Source organism: Talpa europaea (assembly GCF_964194135.1).
Source record: "Talpa europaea genome assembly, chromosome: 10".
In the NCBI taxonomy this organism is placed as follows: domain Eukaryota; kingdom Metazoa; phylum Chordata; class Mammalia; order Eulipotyphla; family Talpidae; genus Talpa; species Talpa europaea.
This window is the reverse complement of record NC_140077.1, coordinates 51,259,442-51,272,985: the sequence shown is the minus strand read 5'-3', so window position 1 is coordinate 51,272,985 and position 13,544 is coordinate 51,259,442.

Sequence of the window (13,544 nt, the reverse complement as noted above, 5' to 3'; positions counted from 1 at the left end):
TTTTTTTTTTAAGTATTTATGCATAAAAGAGCTGGGGTACAGGCCAGAGATGCAAAGGGTGAGAGGATTCACCAGAGACAGAGTGGGGAACAGAACAGGCAGACTGAACGAAGCACACTGCTAAGGGGAGCAGCGAGCGAGGCAGGAAAGGTCTGCTGTACCATGTGTATTGCTCCCTGGCCGGCCGGGGAGCTGGCGAGGCTGCGGACTGCTTCATAGGCTGCGCCACCAGGGAGGCCCCTGTTATTGATTCTTTTTTTTTTTTTTTATTTTTAATAGAGGCATGTTCCATTTATTTATTTGTCTGCTTGTTTGTTTGTTTTGTTTATACATGCACTGGGTACAGTCAGAAGCGCGGGAGGGTGAGAGAATTCACCAGAGCCAGAGCGGGGAGCAGAGCAGGCAGAAGGACCGAAGTACACTGCTGAGGGGAGCAGCGGGCGGCAGGAGAAGTCTGCACGCCATGTGGGACCCTCCTCCGGTGGCCGGGGAGCAGCCGGGGATCGAACCGGCGCCGCAGGGGCCGCGGGCAGCCTCGCAACCCAGCGCTCAACCGCTGCGCCACCGGGGAGGCCCTGTTATTGATTCTTATACCCAATTTGTTTGGTTATATAATGACTGGTCTACATAATCTGTTACCTTGGATTTTTTGCACTCTGTAAGAGAAAGTATAGTCACTGTTTGACAGTGAGACTTTGTGAGATGAGAGTTTGGTGGACTTGTTCTAGATCCTTTCGTGGAAGCCATCAATAGTAACACAGTGTCCGAAGAAGTTCTTTGGGGTCATATTGTGGAGAGTTATTAAGATTTCTTGGAGGGAATAAGATAAATGAAAGGGGATAACAGATATAATTGATAAATGGCTTTTTTAAAAAATTTATTAAAAGATTTATTTGTTTATTTATACAAGCACTGTACCCAGTCAGAAGCGTGGGAGAGTGAGAGAGAATTCACTAGAGCCAGAGAGGGGAACAGAACAGGCAGACTGACGAAGTACACTGCTGAGGGGAGCAGCAGGCATGGCAGGAGAGGTCTGTGAGCCATGTGGGACCCTCGCCCAGCAGCCCGGGATCTAACTGGCACTGCAGAGGCTGCGGGCAGCTTCGCAACCCATCGCTCAACCGCTAAGGCACTGGGGAGACCCCAGATTTAATTGAGATGATGAAATTTCATCTTTAGACATGTATTTTTTCAATTGAAGTTAAGTATTGGTCTGAAATCTGTCTTTCAGATGATGAATTGCAACCCTTTATTGATTCAGAACTATCATTTAATCACTTGTCTCCCTCATCCTCCCACTTAGAATAGAAATTACCTGTGTATTTTACATATAGTTCTAGCAATATATACATGTATGGATATTACCAATGTTTGAGGCTTTGTGATTTTGAAAGAAGCGCTTACAATATTTGAAAAGTTAACAATTTATCAGTTTAGAAGCTAACTGATGAACCAGGGAAATGAGGTGGTAGAGCACTCAATTGCTATACTGAGTGAATGAGTGACCTGCTTTTCATACTGCTTCACATTTCGTGTAGTCCTGTATAAAGTGTTAGTGTCAGTGACTGGATGAAAAACCATTGAGTTGGGTCTTTTTCTCTTGCATATTTTTAAATTGGCTTGTGCCAATTGTGCTGCATCTGATCAATTTTAAAACAGACATGTCTGTGTGCCATTAGTTTTTTTTTTTTTTTTTAAAGATTTATTTATTTATTTATTTATACAAGCGCCGGATACAGTCAGAGGCGCAGGAAGGTGAGAGAATTCACCAGAGCCAGAGCGGAGAGTAGAACAGGCAGAGTGATGAAGTACACTGCTGAGGGGAGCAGCGGGCGGCAGGAGAGGTCTGTGCACCATGTGGGTCCCTCACCCGGCTGCTGGGGATCGAACCGGTGCTGCAGAGGCTGCAGGCAGCTTCACAACCCAGCGTTCCACCGCCGCGCCACCCTGGAGGCCCACCATTAGTTTTTATTTTTATTTTTTTTTTAAATAATAAATTTTACTTTTATATTCCCCATACAATTGCAACCCCCCCATTCTGACCCCAATCCCTCCCCTCCCCCCCCACCCCGCAAAAAGTGTCTCTGGTTCATAGTTTTTTGTTGATTTTGATTTTCACTTTCTTATAGTTATTCATTTTCCTGGTCCCTTATTTAAGTTTTCTAGATTCCTGCTATGAGTGAGAGCATCCGGTATTTTTCTTTTTCTTTTTGGCTTATTTCACTGAGCATGATCCCTTCCAGCGCCATCCATGTTGCTGCAAATTGCATGTGTTTATCTTTTTTGAATGCTGAGTAATATTCCATGGTATATATGTACCACATCTTCTTGATCCAGTCATCTATTTTTGGGCATTTGGGTTGTTTCCAAAGCTTAGCTATTGTAAATAGTGCTGCTATAAACATAGGGGTGCAGGTGTTCTTTGGAATTGTTTCTGTGTCCTTTGGGTAAATACCTAGGAGTGGAATTGCTGGATCATATGGAAGCTCTATGTTTAGTAGGTCCAGAAATCTCCACACAGCTCTCCATAGTGGTTGGACCAGTTTGCACTCCCACCAACAGTGCAGAAGAGTTCCTTTTTCTCCACACCCTCGCCAACATTTGTTGTTGCTAGTTTTTTTAATATGTGCCATTCTCACTGGTGTAAGATGGTATCTCATGGTAGTTTTGATTTGCATTTCCCTGATGACAAGTGATGTTGAACATTTTTTCATATGCCTGTTGGCCATTTGCATTTCCTCTTCAGAGAAGTTTCTTTTTAGCTCTTCTGCCCATTTTTTGACTGGATTATTTTCTTTGTTGTTGTTGAGTCTCATCAGCTCTTTGCAGATTTTTGTGATCAGTCCTTTATCATTAGTGTTGGGTGCAAAAATGTTCTCCCAGTTGGTGGGTTTTCTCTTTGTTTTTGTTATTGTCTCTTTTGCTGTGCAAAAGCTCTTTAATTTGATGTAGTCCCAGCTGTTTATCTTTGCCTTCACTATCACTGCTTTGGGTGATGTGTCTGTAAAGATGTCTTTGATGTGCAAATCACGTAGTGTTTCGCCTATATTTCCTTCTATATATTTTATGGTTTCAGGTCTTATGTCTAGTTCTTTGATCCATTTTGAGTTGATTTTTGTGTATGGTGTGAGGTAGTGGTCAAGCTTCATTCTTTTGCATGTAGCAACCCAGTTTTCCCAGCAGCATTTATTGAACAAACTTTCTTTGCTCCAATGCATAGTCTTTGCTCCTTTGTCAAAGATGAGTTGACCATAAATCTGTGGGTTTATTTCTGGATTTTCTATTCGATTCCATTGGTCTGTATGTCTGTTCTTGTTCCAATACCATGCAGTTTTGATGATTATGGCTTTGTAGTATAGTTTGAAGTCTGGGAGTGTGATGCCTCCATTCCCTTCTTTTTTTTTCAGGAGAGCTTTGGCTATTCGGGTTTTTTTGTGATTCCATATGAATTTCATCAATAATTGTTCTATTTCTTTGAATGACATTGAAATTTTGATTGGAATAGCATTGAATCTGTATATTGCTTTTGGTAGGATGGCCATTTTAATAATGTTTATTCTTCCAATCCATGAGCAGGGGATGTCTTTCCATTTCTTTGTGTCTTCTTCTATTTCTTTTAACAGTGTTTTATAGTTTTCTTTGTATAGGTCCTTTACCTCTTTTGTTAGATTTATTCCCAAATATTTGATTTGTTTTGTTTCAATAATAAAAGGGATGGTTTTTTTTGATTTCTTCTTCAGATTCATTGTTTGTGTATAGGAAGGCTACTGACTTTTGCGTGTTGATTTTGTATCCTGCCACTTTGCTGAACTGATTGATTAGTTGAATTAGTTTTTCTGTGGAGTTTTTGGGGTTCTCTATGTATATTATCCTATCATCTGCAGATAGTGATAGTTTGACTTCTTCTTTTCCTATTTGGATTCCTTGTATGTCTTTCTCTTGTCTTATTGCTCTGGCTAGGACTTCCAGTATTATATTGAAAAGCAGTCCACCATTAGTTTTTAAATCTGTTGTGTGTTAGATATACTGGGGCCTCACTCTGGTCCTACCCTTGATCAATTTTGGATTGTATCCCATGAAACTTATACAGCCAGTTATCAACTGTTGGTGAGTTTAATAACTTTGGACTTAGATTTACTTTCAGTTGTATTAAAAGTTCATAGCATTGTGCAGTATCTTTAAATTGTTCAATTTCTGTGAGAGTAGAAGGCTGTATATTTCATCATCAATTTGATAGTTTCATCTACTTGAGCATAGTGCTGTGACAATTGCTGTAAACATTGTCCTAATCTTGAGGATTTTTTAAAATTAAATACATAAACAGTAATAATACAGACATCTATACATAATTTACAGTAAAATCTTATTTATGGGCACATGACATATGAATTAAATACTTTGAAAAAGTAATAGTGTTTTAGAGTTGAGTTAATGACCCAATAGAAACTTTGTGGGCCTGTATAAAAAGTCTAAAATAGTTTTTAATTAGTAAAATACTAATTTTTCTAGTGTTTGAGGAGCCTTGAATTCTCTATTGGATGGAACAAACTTTCTTATATCAGTTTCCTTAGCAAGCCTTTGTTCATAGTAGGACTTTAGTTATCTCTCCTTGTTTAAATAGTTGCCATATTCAAACTGGAGTTAGTGAGGTCCCATAAGATAGAATTATCTTGCATTGTGGGCAGAGTAAAGGTAATGAGAGTTTGTGGAGTGTGGAGTGAAGGGAGTAATGGGCATTGTTTAAATAGATTTGGGATAAGATTACTAGAGTATTGAATGACTAAAGGGAAGTGACGGATGGAGATGGAGGGATAAATAAAAGACCCTGTAAAGGAACAGCTATTTCCAACATAAATATAGCATCTTGGAGATGGGATGATAATGGTATTGACAGGATTGTAACGTTAGTCCCTTTGGAGAGAGGAGCGACATTTAGTGATTTGGACAAGCAAGACATGCCGTAATGTAAATGCCAAGTTGTAAGACAACTAAAAGCTGAAGAAATGTATTGAGAATCTTAGACTTGGTTGTTGAGAAAAAGAAGCATCAAAATAGTAGCATTCCTTTAAAATGCTGAAAAGTCTGTGGTTTTCAAAGTTCCCTGGAAAACCTCTTAAACAGATTTGTTGTCTATTCCCAGACGTTGATTCAGTAGTTCTGTTGTGGCCATGGATATATTTTTCTAGCAAGTTCTGCTGATGGTTCAGGGACTATACTTTAAGAAACACTTACATGGGCACAGTGTTCTAGAGAATTGGATAGAAATTGAACTATTTGATCAGCTTGTTTGGTTTATAGAGAAAGCGTAGAGGTACAGACAGAATTAAAGTCAGGCATAGGGCCTCCCTGGTGGCGCAGCAGTTGAGCGCTGGATTGCGAAGCTGCCTGCAGCCTCTGCAGCGCCGGTTCGATCCCCAGCTGCTCCCAGGCCACCGGAGGAGGGTCCCACATGGCTCACAGACCTCTCGGGCAGCCCGCTGCTCCCCTCAGCAGTGTACTTCGGTCCTTCTGCCTGCTCTGCTCCCTGCTCTGGCTCTGGTGAATTCTCTCACCCTCCCGCGTTTCTGACTGTACCCAGTGCTTGTATAAACAAACAAACAAATAAGTAAAGTCAGGCATATAAGTAGAGGTCAAGCTGGAATTAGAGCTGAAATCTATTTTCATTGTTGACAAAAGTAAAATTCTGGACTTTGTAGCCAGCGTTAGGGCTTAATTCTCAGTTATGTCATTTTTGTCTGTGGCTTTGAATAGGTGTCTTCGACTATAATGGAGGACGAATTTCCTCAAGTTTACAACGGTAATAATAACTACCTACTTTGTAGTGTCGTGAGGTGTGGAGAGAGTGCCAGGTATCCTGCATTTAAAGTACATGTCCTTTTTTTGCCAAGGTGCCCTAAATATTCTTTTTTTTTGTTTTGTTAATTACAAAAATTAGGCAGAACTATTTTCCTGCTGTAGAAATAAGTGCCTAAACTCTTGAAATGGCAGCATTAGTTGTAGAGTAGGTAAAAGTTCTGGCACAAGTTAATTTATTTCCCTGTTGAAACTTCAGTACTTCATATATTGCCTCTTAGAGCACTTTCATTTTCTCCCTTACATATATGTCCAATGAGGGTGAGTACCCTATCTTGCTCTTATATCCTCACAGCCTTGAGTCTACTGCCTTTGCTCAAAGGTAGAGGCACCTCACTTCAGTTATACTGGGTTCTTAATTCTGACTCTTTACTTCTTGCTCGTAAGGATATCTGAGACTGGATCAATCATGATATACCACAAACCATAAGCAACAGTTGGCCCAAGGGGTTACAAATGTCCTAAACAAGATCCATCAAGGTCCTTTTTGCTATAAACACTTGGAGAGACCCTCACAATCTGCTATTTTGCTAAACTGCGATGAATTGACTAGAAGTGTGAGGCATCGCCCCTACGCTGGAACCAGGTGAGAAAGTGAAGGAGAAAAATTCTTGTAAGCTTGATGTCCTTGGTTCCTGCAGTACTATATTAAAATTTGTAAGCTACCTGGTATCCCTCTTAGATGTGGATATTTTCCATGAAGTTTGAGTTGGAATTTTGTCCTTCAAACCTTAAAGAGTCCTGATGAATGCAGTTATCAATATCAAGAGAACTGAATAATTTTAAAGGAGTATTCAATTTTAAGCACCCTTGTAGATATCTGCAAAATTAAATATTTTTCTACTCTGAAGGCTCTTCTTGGTCATAGCCTTGTTTCAACTACAACTTTTAATATTGGTTGTATAGAATAATAACTGATAAATGTATTTATGCCTAGTGATCTTTCAAAGAACCCACAAACTTGAGTAATGTTTATATATGGGTACCTACATTTTACCTGTCAGCAGTAGAAATCTGTAAAACATTTCCCATAGGCAATCATTCCTTCCCTTGAAATAGAATTTCAAAATTATGCTATGCTTCTCTATTTAGGAAACAATTCAAGAACAAACGCAGAATGTATTTGGAGAATTTACTTGCTAATGAGCAGTAGTAGTTCTTTATATTTGTAAAGAGCTTTGTAGTAATTAAGTCACATATGCTACTTAATAGACAGAAGCTTCTACCCTAATAAAAATGCCCTAAACTATAAAACCACAAGCATAATAATACCATAACACATTCTTTGTAACAGAAAAGATACATTTCCCAACAGAACATAACCATTTGTCTCAATGGTTCTGGTATCATGACAAATGTATTTATGTGCAAAAGAATATAAATGTCTTTGTCATGTTATTTGCTCCTAGGATCCAAAAGGGAGACAGCTTTTGCTCCATCTTAAATCTTACTAGAATTTGAACATAGTTTTATAAATGCTTTTTGGCTTCTTGTTTGAAGTAGTTCTCATACACATAAAAAATGGCTCAGAACATAAAAAGATTGCAATTTCACCGGTGAGCACAAAACGTTTTGACCAGCCTGCATCAATATGAAGCCCCACGAGCTGGATGACAAATATGTTATTTATATTGGGAGCCTATAATTACCTGTGCTAATAGAGGTCATAAGAGCTTAAGACAACCCCAATGAACAAACATCTCCCGGCTCTCGCCCCAGATTTTGACACTGTGATGCACCCACTTTTAGCAGTAAATCTCATTTCTAAGTTAGTGAAATCATAAAGCTTTAGAATTGGATGGGATCTTGGACATCATCCAATTTTGTCCCCAAGGAGGAGCCAGTGGATTTCAGCAACACTAAGAAATAGAATCTTGGTTTTCTGACTTGCAGTTTAAAGAGATTTCTGTTCTGTTTTAGATTGGCTGTGGTCAAGAAGTTGGAGTAAAAAAAAAAAAATGCATATGTTTTAAGGATAAAACATTCAGGCAGGAGACCCAAATGACCATGAGGAGAAAATAGAAGTCAAATCAAAGAAAGTTAGATGGATTTTTAGTTTCTAGAAATTAAAACTGAAATAACCAACAATGTGAGGAGCACGTGTAAATGATAGGTATTTTCTTTGCAAGAATTAGGTGTGTTCTTTACCCTCTATTTCCCTTTAGATGGTAATCTGGGAATTAACTCAGATGCTACAGGAATTTTCTAAAAAGAAGTAGCAAAAAGTAAACTATGCAAGGGCAATTTAAAAGTATTCTCAAGTAATATGTTGTGATAGTTATATGTTACCTATTCCTCAGGTCTCTGGAACTGGAATAAAGGGAAAAAGCAAAGAGCCCAACTTCATCTTTTTTGTCCTTCAAGAGAAACAAACATCTCCTGTGTTACCATGTTTGGAATATTTCCTCCCATGGTCAAAAAGCCAGGAATAAACAATTTTCAGTGTGCCGAATGGCAAAAAATGAAAGAATTATTCACAAACAGAAAGCTGGACTTTTGAGCAGATGTTTATTTAAATACAAACAGCAACTCCTACTTTTCCTGTTATCTCCAATTATGTGATGCAACATTTTTACCAGAAGAAGCGCTTTTTAAAAACAGCCTTCCAGGGAGTGAATAAACAATACTATATTTGGCTAACAGCTGCTTTTGGAAAATGAGATGTCAGCAAAGCTGAATGTTGTTTAAAGAAAACTAATTATCCTGCTACCTTTGACTTGAATCAGAGTAAATACAGCACTTCCCTATTTGCACTGAAATGTTTTGTCTAGGATTTAAATATTAGGTATTAGTTAGATATTTCACTTCCATCATTTGCCATGTGGAACAAAATGGACTTAAGTATTTCTTGTTTAATTTTGCTGCCAAAATCACTTTAGGTCACTGGGCACAGCACAAAGCTATTGCCTCTGCTTATTCACATTCCAATAGTGTGTTCATTATAAAGCAGTGTGTTTATGGACACATCGAAACAGAGATAACCTAGTGACATATGGAATGTATTTGAATTACATTATCCAAATGTCAAATTATCCAAATGTCAAATAATATAAAGTTTGGGTATTGTCTCAGGTAGAATTTGAAACAGTGCAAAAAAATACCTCTAATTTTTGGCAAAACTCATTTTAAAGTTAGCAAGCTGAGCAAACCGTCAAACTGGTTTATGCCATTGCCACTCAGCACCGTGGCTGGTAAAACAGAAATAACCTGCAGCCCTTTGTGAGTTTTGGGTGAACCAGGCTGTGATTTCCCTGAATCAGAACTCCTGCAGGTGCCTGGGGTGAAGACTTTGCACTTATTTTAACACCTCCTGTTTTACAGTTTGAAATATTTTTATATTCCAAAGTATTCTCATCTGAGGGTCATTAAATGAGAGCAACAATGCCATTGTGGGAAAATACACCTGAAGATTAGGCATTTTATAATGAACTTTAGATGTGCTTTAGTGTCTCCAAGAAAGCCAAACGAACAACTCCCACGGTGCACTTAAAGCCAGTACTCCATAAAATGTTAGTGGTGATCTTGAGAAAATAAAAAAAGCACTGTTAAAGCAAAAATGTACAATAGTTGGAGATTTTGAGGGAGCATGTCCCTACTTTATACTTTTTTCTATGACAAAAATCAGTACTGAGTTTTGCATGTTCTTTAAGAATATTCCTCTGGATTAAATCTGGTACGTGAATTTTATATAAACAGTTATTACAAAACAATTCTGGGTCAGTCATAAGTTTAATGATTCTGCGAAGGTTTGCTCATGCAACAAATATTTATTAAACACCTTTTATGAGCTAGATATTGTGCTAGGCAGTGTTGAACAGTGTTGAACTAAGCAGACTGATGGTTTTACCTTGGTGGTCTCCTCCTGTGTAGGGAACACATTATAAGCAAGTAAATAAATGTAATATGTTAAAATGGGACTCTCCCCGCCTGCTTTGACTTACAACATGAATTAGTTAACTGCAATCAGTAGGGATCAGAATTCCATATCTGATATGTAGATTTATAAGGAAATGACTCTTAAGAAACTGTTAGGTCCAAGAAAAGATACACAATTTCCAGTGCCTAGTGCAAAATGAATATATGAGACCTCTTGTATGAAAATTAAGAAATTGCAGAGGGTAACAGTAGAGATTAAACCAAGCACAAGTCCATTGAAAGTGAAGGACCTATGTGACTGCTCAGGTCGAATACCCATGAAGCCGGCCTCCTTTAGACTCCTTTAACTTAAGAAAAGTAAAGGGGCCTCTCCTGGTGGCGCAGGCGGTTGAGCGCGGCGCCGTGAACATGTCCGCAGCCTCTGCAGTGCTGGCTCGATCCCGGCCAGCTGGCGAGCGACCCACATGGCACGACAGACCTCTCCTGTCTCTCCCGCTGCTCCCCTCAGCAGTGTATTCCGTTCGTCAATCTGCCTGTTCTGTTCCCGGCTCTGTCTCTGGTGAGTCCTCTCACCCTCCTGAGAATCTGGCCTGTACCCCGGTTCTTGCATAAATACATAAATAAATCTTAAAAAAAAAAAAAAGAAAAAAGAAAAGTAAAGGCTTAGGGGGCCTCCCTGTTGGCACAAGGGATTAAGACTCAACCTATGAAGATGTCCCCAGCCTCTGCCGCACGAGTTTGATCCCTTCTCACCCGCAGGCCAGGGAGCAGCCCAGATGGGACAGCAGACCTCTCCTGGCTCCCAGGCTGCTCCCCTCAGCAGTGTATTTCAGTCAATCTACCTGTTCTGTTCCCCACTCTGTCTCTGGTGAATCCTCTCACCACCCCACACCTCTGGCCTGTACCCCAGCTCTTGTATGCATAAATAAATAAATCTTTAAAAAGTAAAGGCTTAGAGTGGAGAGGAGAGGTTTCTGGCATGGTGATTTAAGAATAGCAACCTTTTTATGCAGCGCTGTGGCCACACTTTGAGAACATTACCCTCTGACCAAGTCTAAAGGGGAAGTAGACCAATGGGACCCTTGAAGGGGTCTGAAATGTGCTTCGCACCATTGTGAGACACAGAGCAGCTGCCTGCTTGAGGTTTGAGAAAACTAAAGCAGTCTGTTATCAGGAGTGTAACTCCTACCCACCGTGTCTACAAGACAGCCAGGAAAACACCATAGTGATGAGATCCATGTGTTTAGAGCTTACTGGGGCAAGAGTTGATGGTTTGCCTAACTGAACTGAGTCCCTGAGGGAAGGGGAGCTGGGAGAGGATCTCTTGGCCCAGTCTACACTTGCCAATGGCATCAAGCCCTGTGTCAAAAACTAATATAATGGAGTCTGTTCCTGCCATTTAGAATAGCCAGACCCACATCACTCATACCTTCAAGCTCTTTGCAAAATTAAAAGTTAATGTATTGTGAATTTTTATATAAACTATAAATAGCAATACATATTGCCCCCATGTATCGTTCACTCAGTGTCATTTTGTTTGAAACCCTCACTGCATCTCGTCCTGATCACATCTCCCTGCCCCCATGCATTTCTTTAAAATTTTTCAACTTCTTTAAAATTGTACATGTCTGTTTTTCTTCCTCTCTCTCACTCCAGATCTAACTTTGTCATCATCGTAGTCATCTTGCACGCCTTTATGCTTTACCTAAATTATATTAAGGATTCTTTTTTTTTTTAAAGATTTATTTATTTTTATACAAGAGCTGGGGTACAGGCCAGAGGCGCAGGAGGGTGAGAGGATTCACTAGAGACAGAGTGGGGAGCGGAACAGGCAGACGACAGAAATACACTGCTGAGGGGAGCAGCTGGCACGACAGGAGAGGTCTGCCACACTATGTGGGATTCTCGCTGGCCAGCCGGGATCGAACCCTCACTGTCGAGGCTGCGGACAGCTTCACAGCAAAGTGCTCAACCCACTGCGCCACCGGGAGGCCCTATATTAAGGATTCTAAAATGTATTTTATTTGGCTTTATGAGAATAATTTATGTTGATAAATGCATGTAGTTCGTTTGCTTTCACTGCTGTGGAGTATTCTATTGTGTGTAGTATAATTTATTAATCTTTTCTATTAATTGACATTTATTTCCCATGTTTCACTTTTTTTTTTTAAAGATTTATTTATTTATTTATACAAGCACTGGGTACAGTCAGAAGCACAGGAGGGTGAGAGAATTCACCAGAGCCAGAGCAGGGAGCAGAACAGGTAGACTGATGAAATACACTGCTGAGAGGAGCAGCAGACATGGCAGGAGAGGTCTGTGCGCCATGTGGGACCCTTGCCGGCGGCCGGGGATCGAACCGGTGCTGCAGAGGCTGCGGGCAGCTTCACAGCCCAGCGCTCAACTGCTGCGCCACCAGGGGAGGCCCTCTCATGTTTCGCTTTTATAGGCAATGCTGCTATAAGTTTTATTATATATGACTGTCTTTGTTCGTTTGCAAAGGTATTTTGTTTCAGATCTATTCCTTGTCCGTCCCCTGCTCAACTCTTTAACTCCTAGACCTGACCTCATAGATTGCATTTCCCAGACTCCTGTGTCACCTGGTTGGCTTCTAGGTTTAGCCCCCATGGGAGGCAGTGGCGAGAAAGTGGGCAGAAAGGGAAGAGAGAGGTCAAAGGGCTTGTCTCCCTTATGCTCAGATGGAGTCACTTCTGCAGGTCTAGTACTCATCACACAGGTCCACTCTGGAGACTAACTTCTGCTGACAACCTAACTCTGGGTCACCTCTAGCCCCACTCTCCTGTCTCTATATGTTAGGGTGCTGGTGGGACCAGAAGTGGTGAGTCCCTGGTTGCCTCACTAACTGCTCCTTGACTTCTCAGCTCTTCCGATTCCTAAGTAACTAATTTCTTACATTAAATTTCCTCAGTTTCAATACTTGCCTTTTCAATACTTAATTTCAATGTAGTTCTCACATAGCTTTCATATTTCCCTGAGTTGCATGGAACATTGATGATAAGACAGGGTCCACCAATCTTGAACTGAGTTGTAGGACCCAGACCACCTGCACTGACATACTTCTTAAACAGAAGGGTCTGAAACAAGGACAGAACAGGACTCAAGGATAAAATTTTGCTGATCCCACAGGCTGATAAACAAGAGGTTAAAAACTTGATGATTCTAGGCCTGAACACCTGCTGCCATAAATTTCCGTGGTCCATTATTTTTATTAGAAATTTTCTCTAGTCTGGGCATTCCTGAGCTATCTCTCCATAGCTTATCAAGTTGGCTGCTATGGAAAAAATGAGGCATTACAGACCCAGAAGAAGAGAGTTACAGACCTTGAGACCAGAACAGTTCAAATTGGAGCTGCTGGCACACAGCCTCGATGAGAAGATCACCTTGGAGATGGTCACCAGCCCTGCACAGCCACCGAGTCTCAGCTGATTGGTGTCTACAGCTAGCAACAATGGATTTGAGCCAAGTCCACTCTCCTTGCTTTCTTGGCCAATAAAGTTTAATTCCTTTATTCTCTAACCGCAGTCCTAAAACCAATACAGACCCCTACCCATGGCAACTTAGGGAGTCTCTCATGCCCAGAGAGGACTCCCTGGAGCTCTCTGCCCTGCTTTTTGGCCAATGAACAAATGTTGCCTCCTTGCCTGCCCTCACTGGTGTCCGTGGAGTCCTTTTTTCAGTCTGACCAGAGGGTCTCAAGAGCCCTTTCCTGGGCTTGAGAGCAGTGGACAGTGGCTGGTTCATTCCCAGCTTATCCTCCTGTGTTGTTGGTTGGTGGAGTCACACTAGTGGGCCCC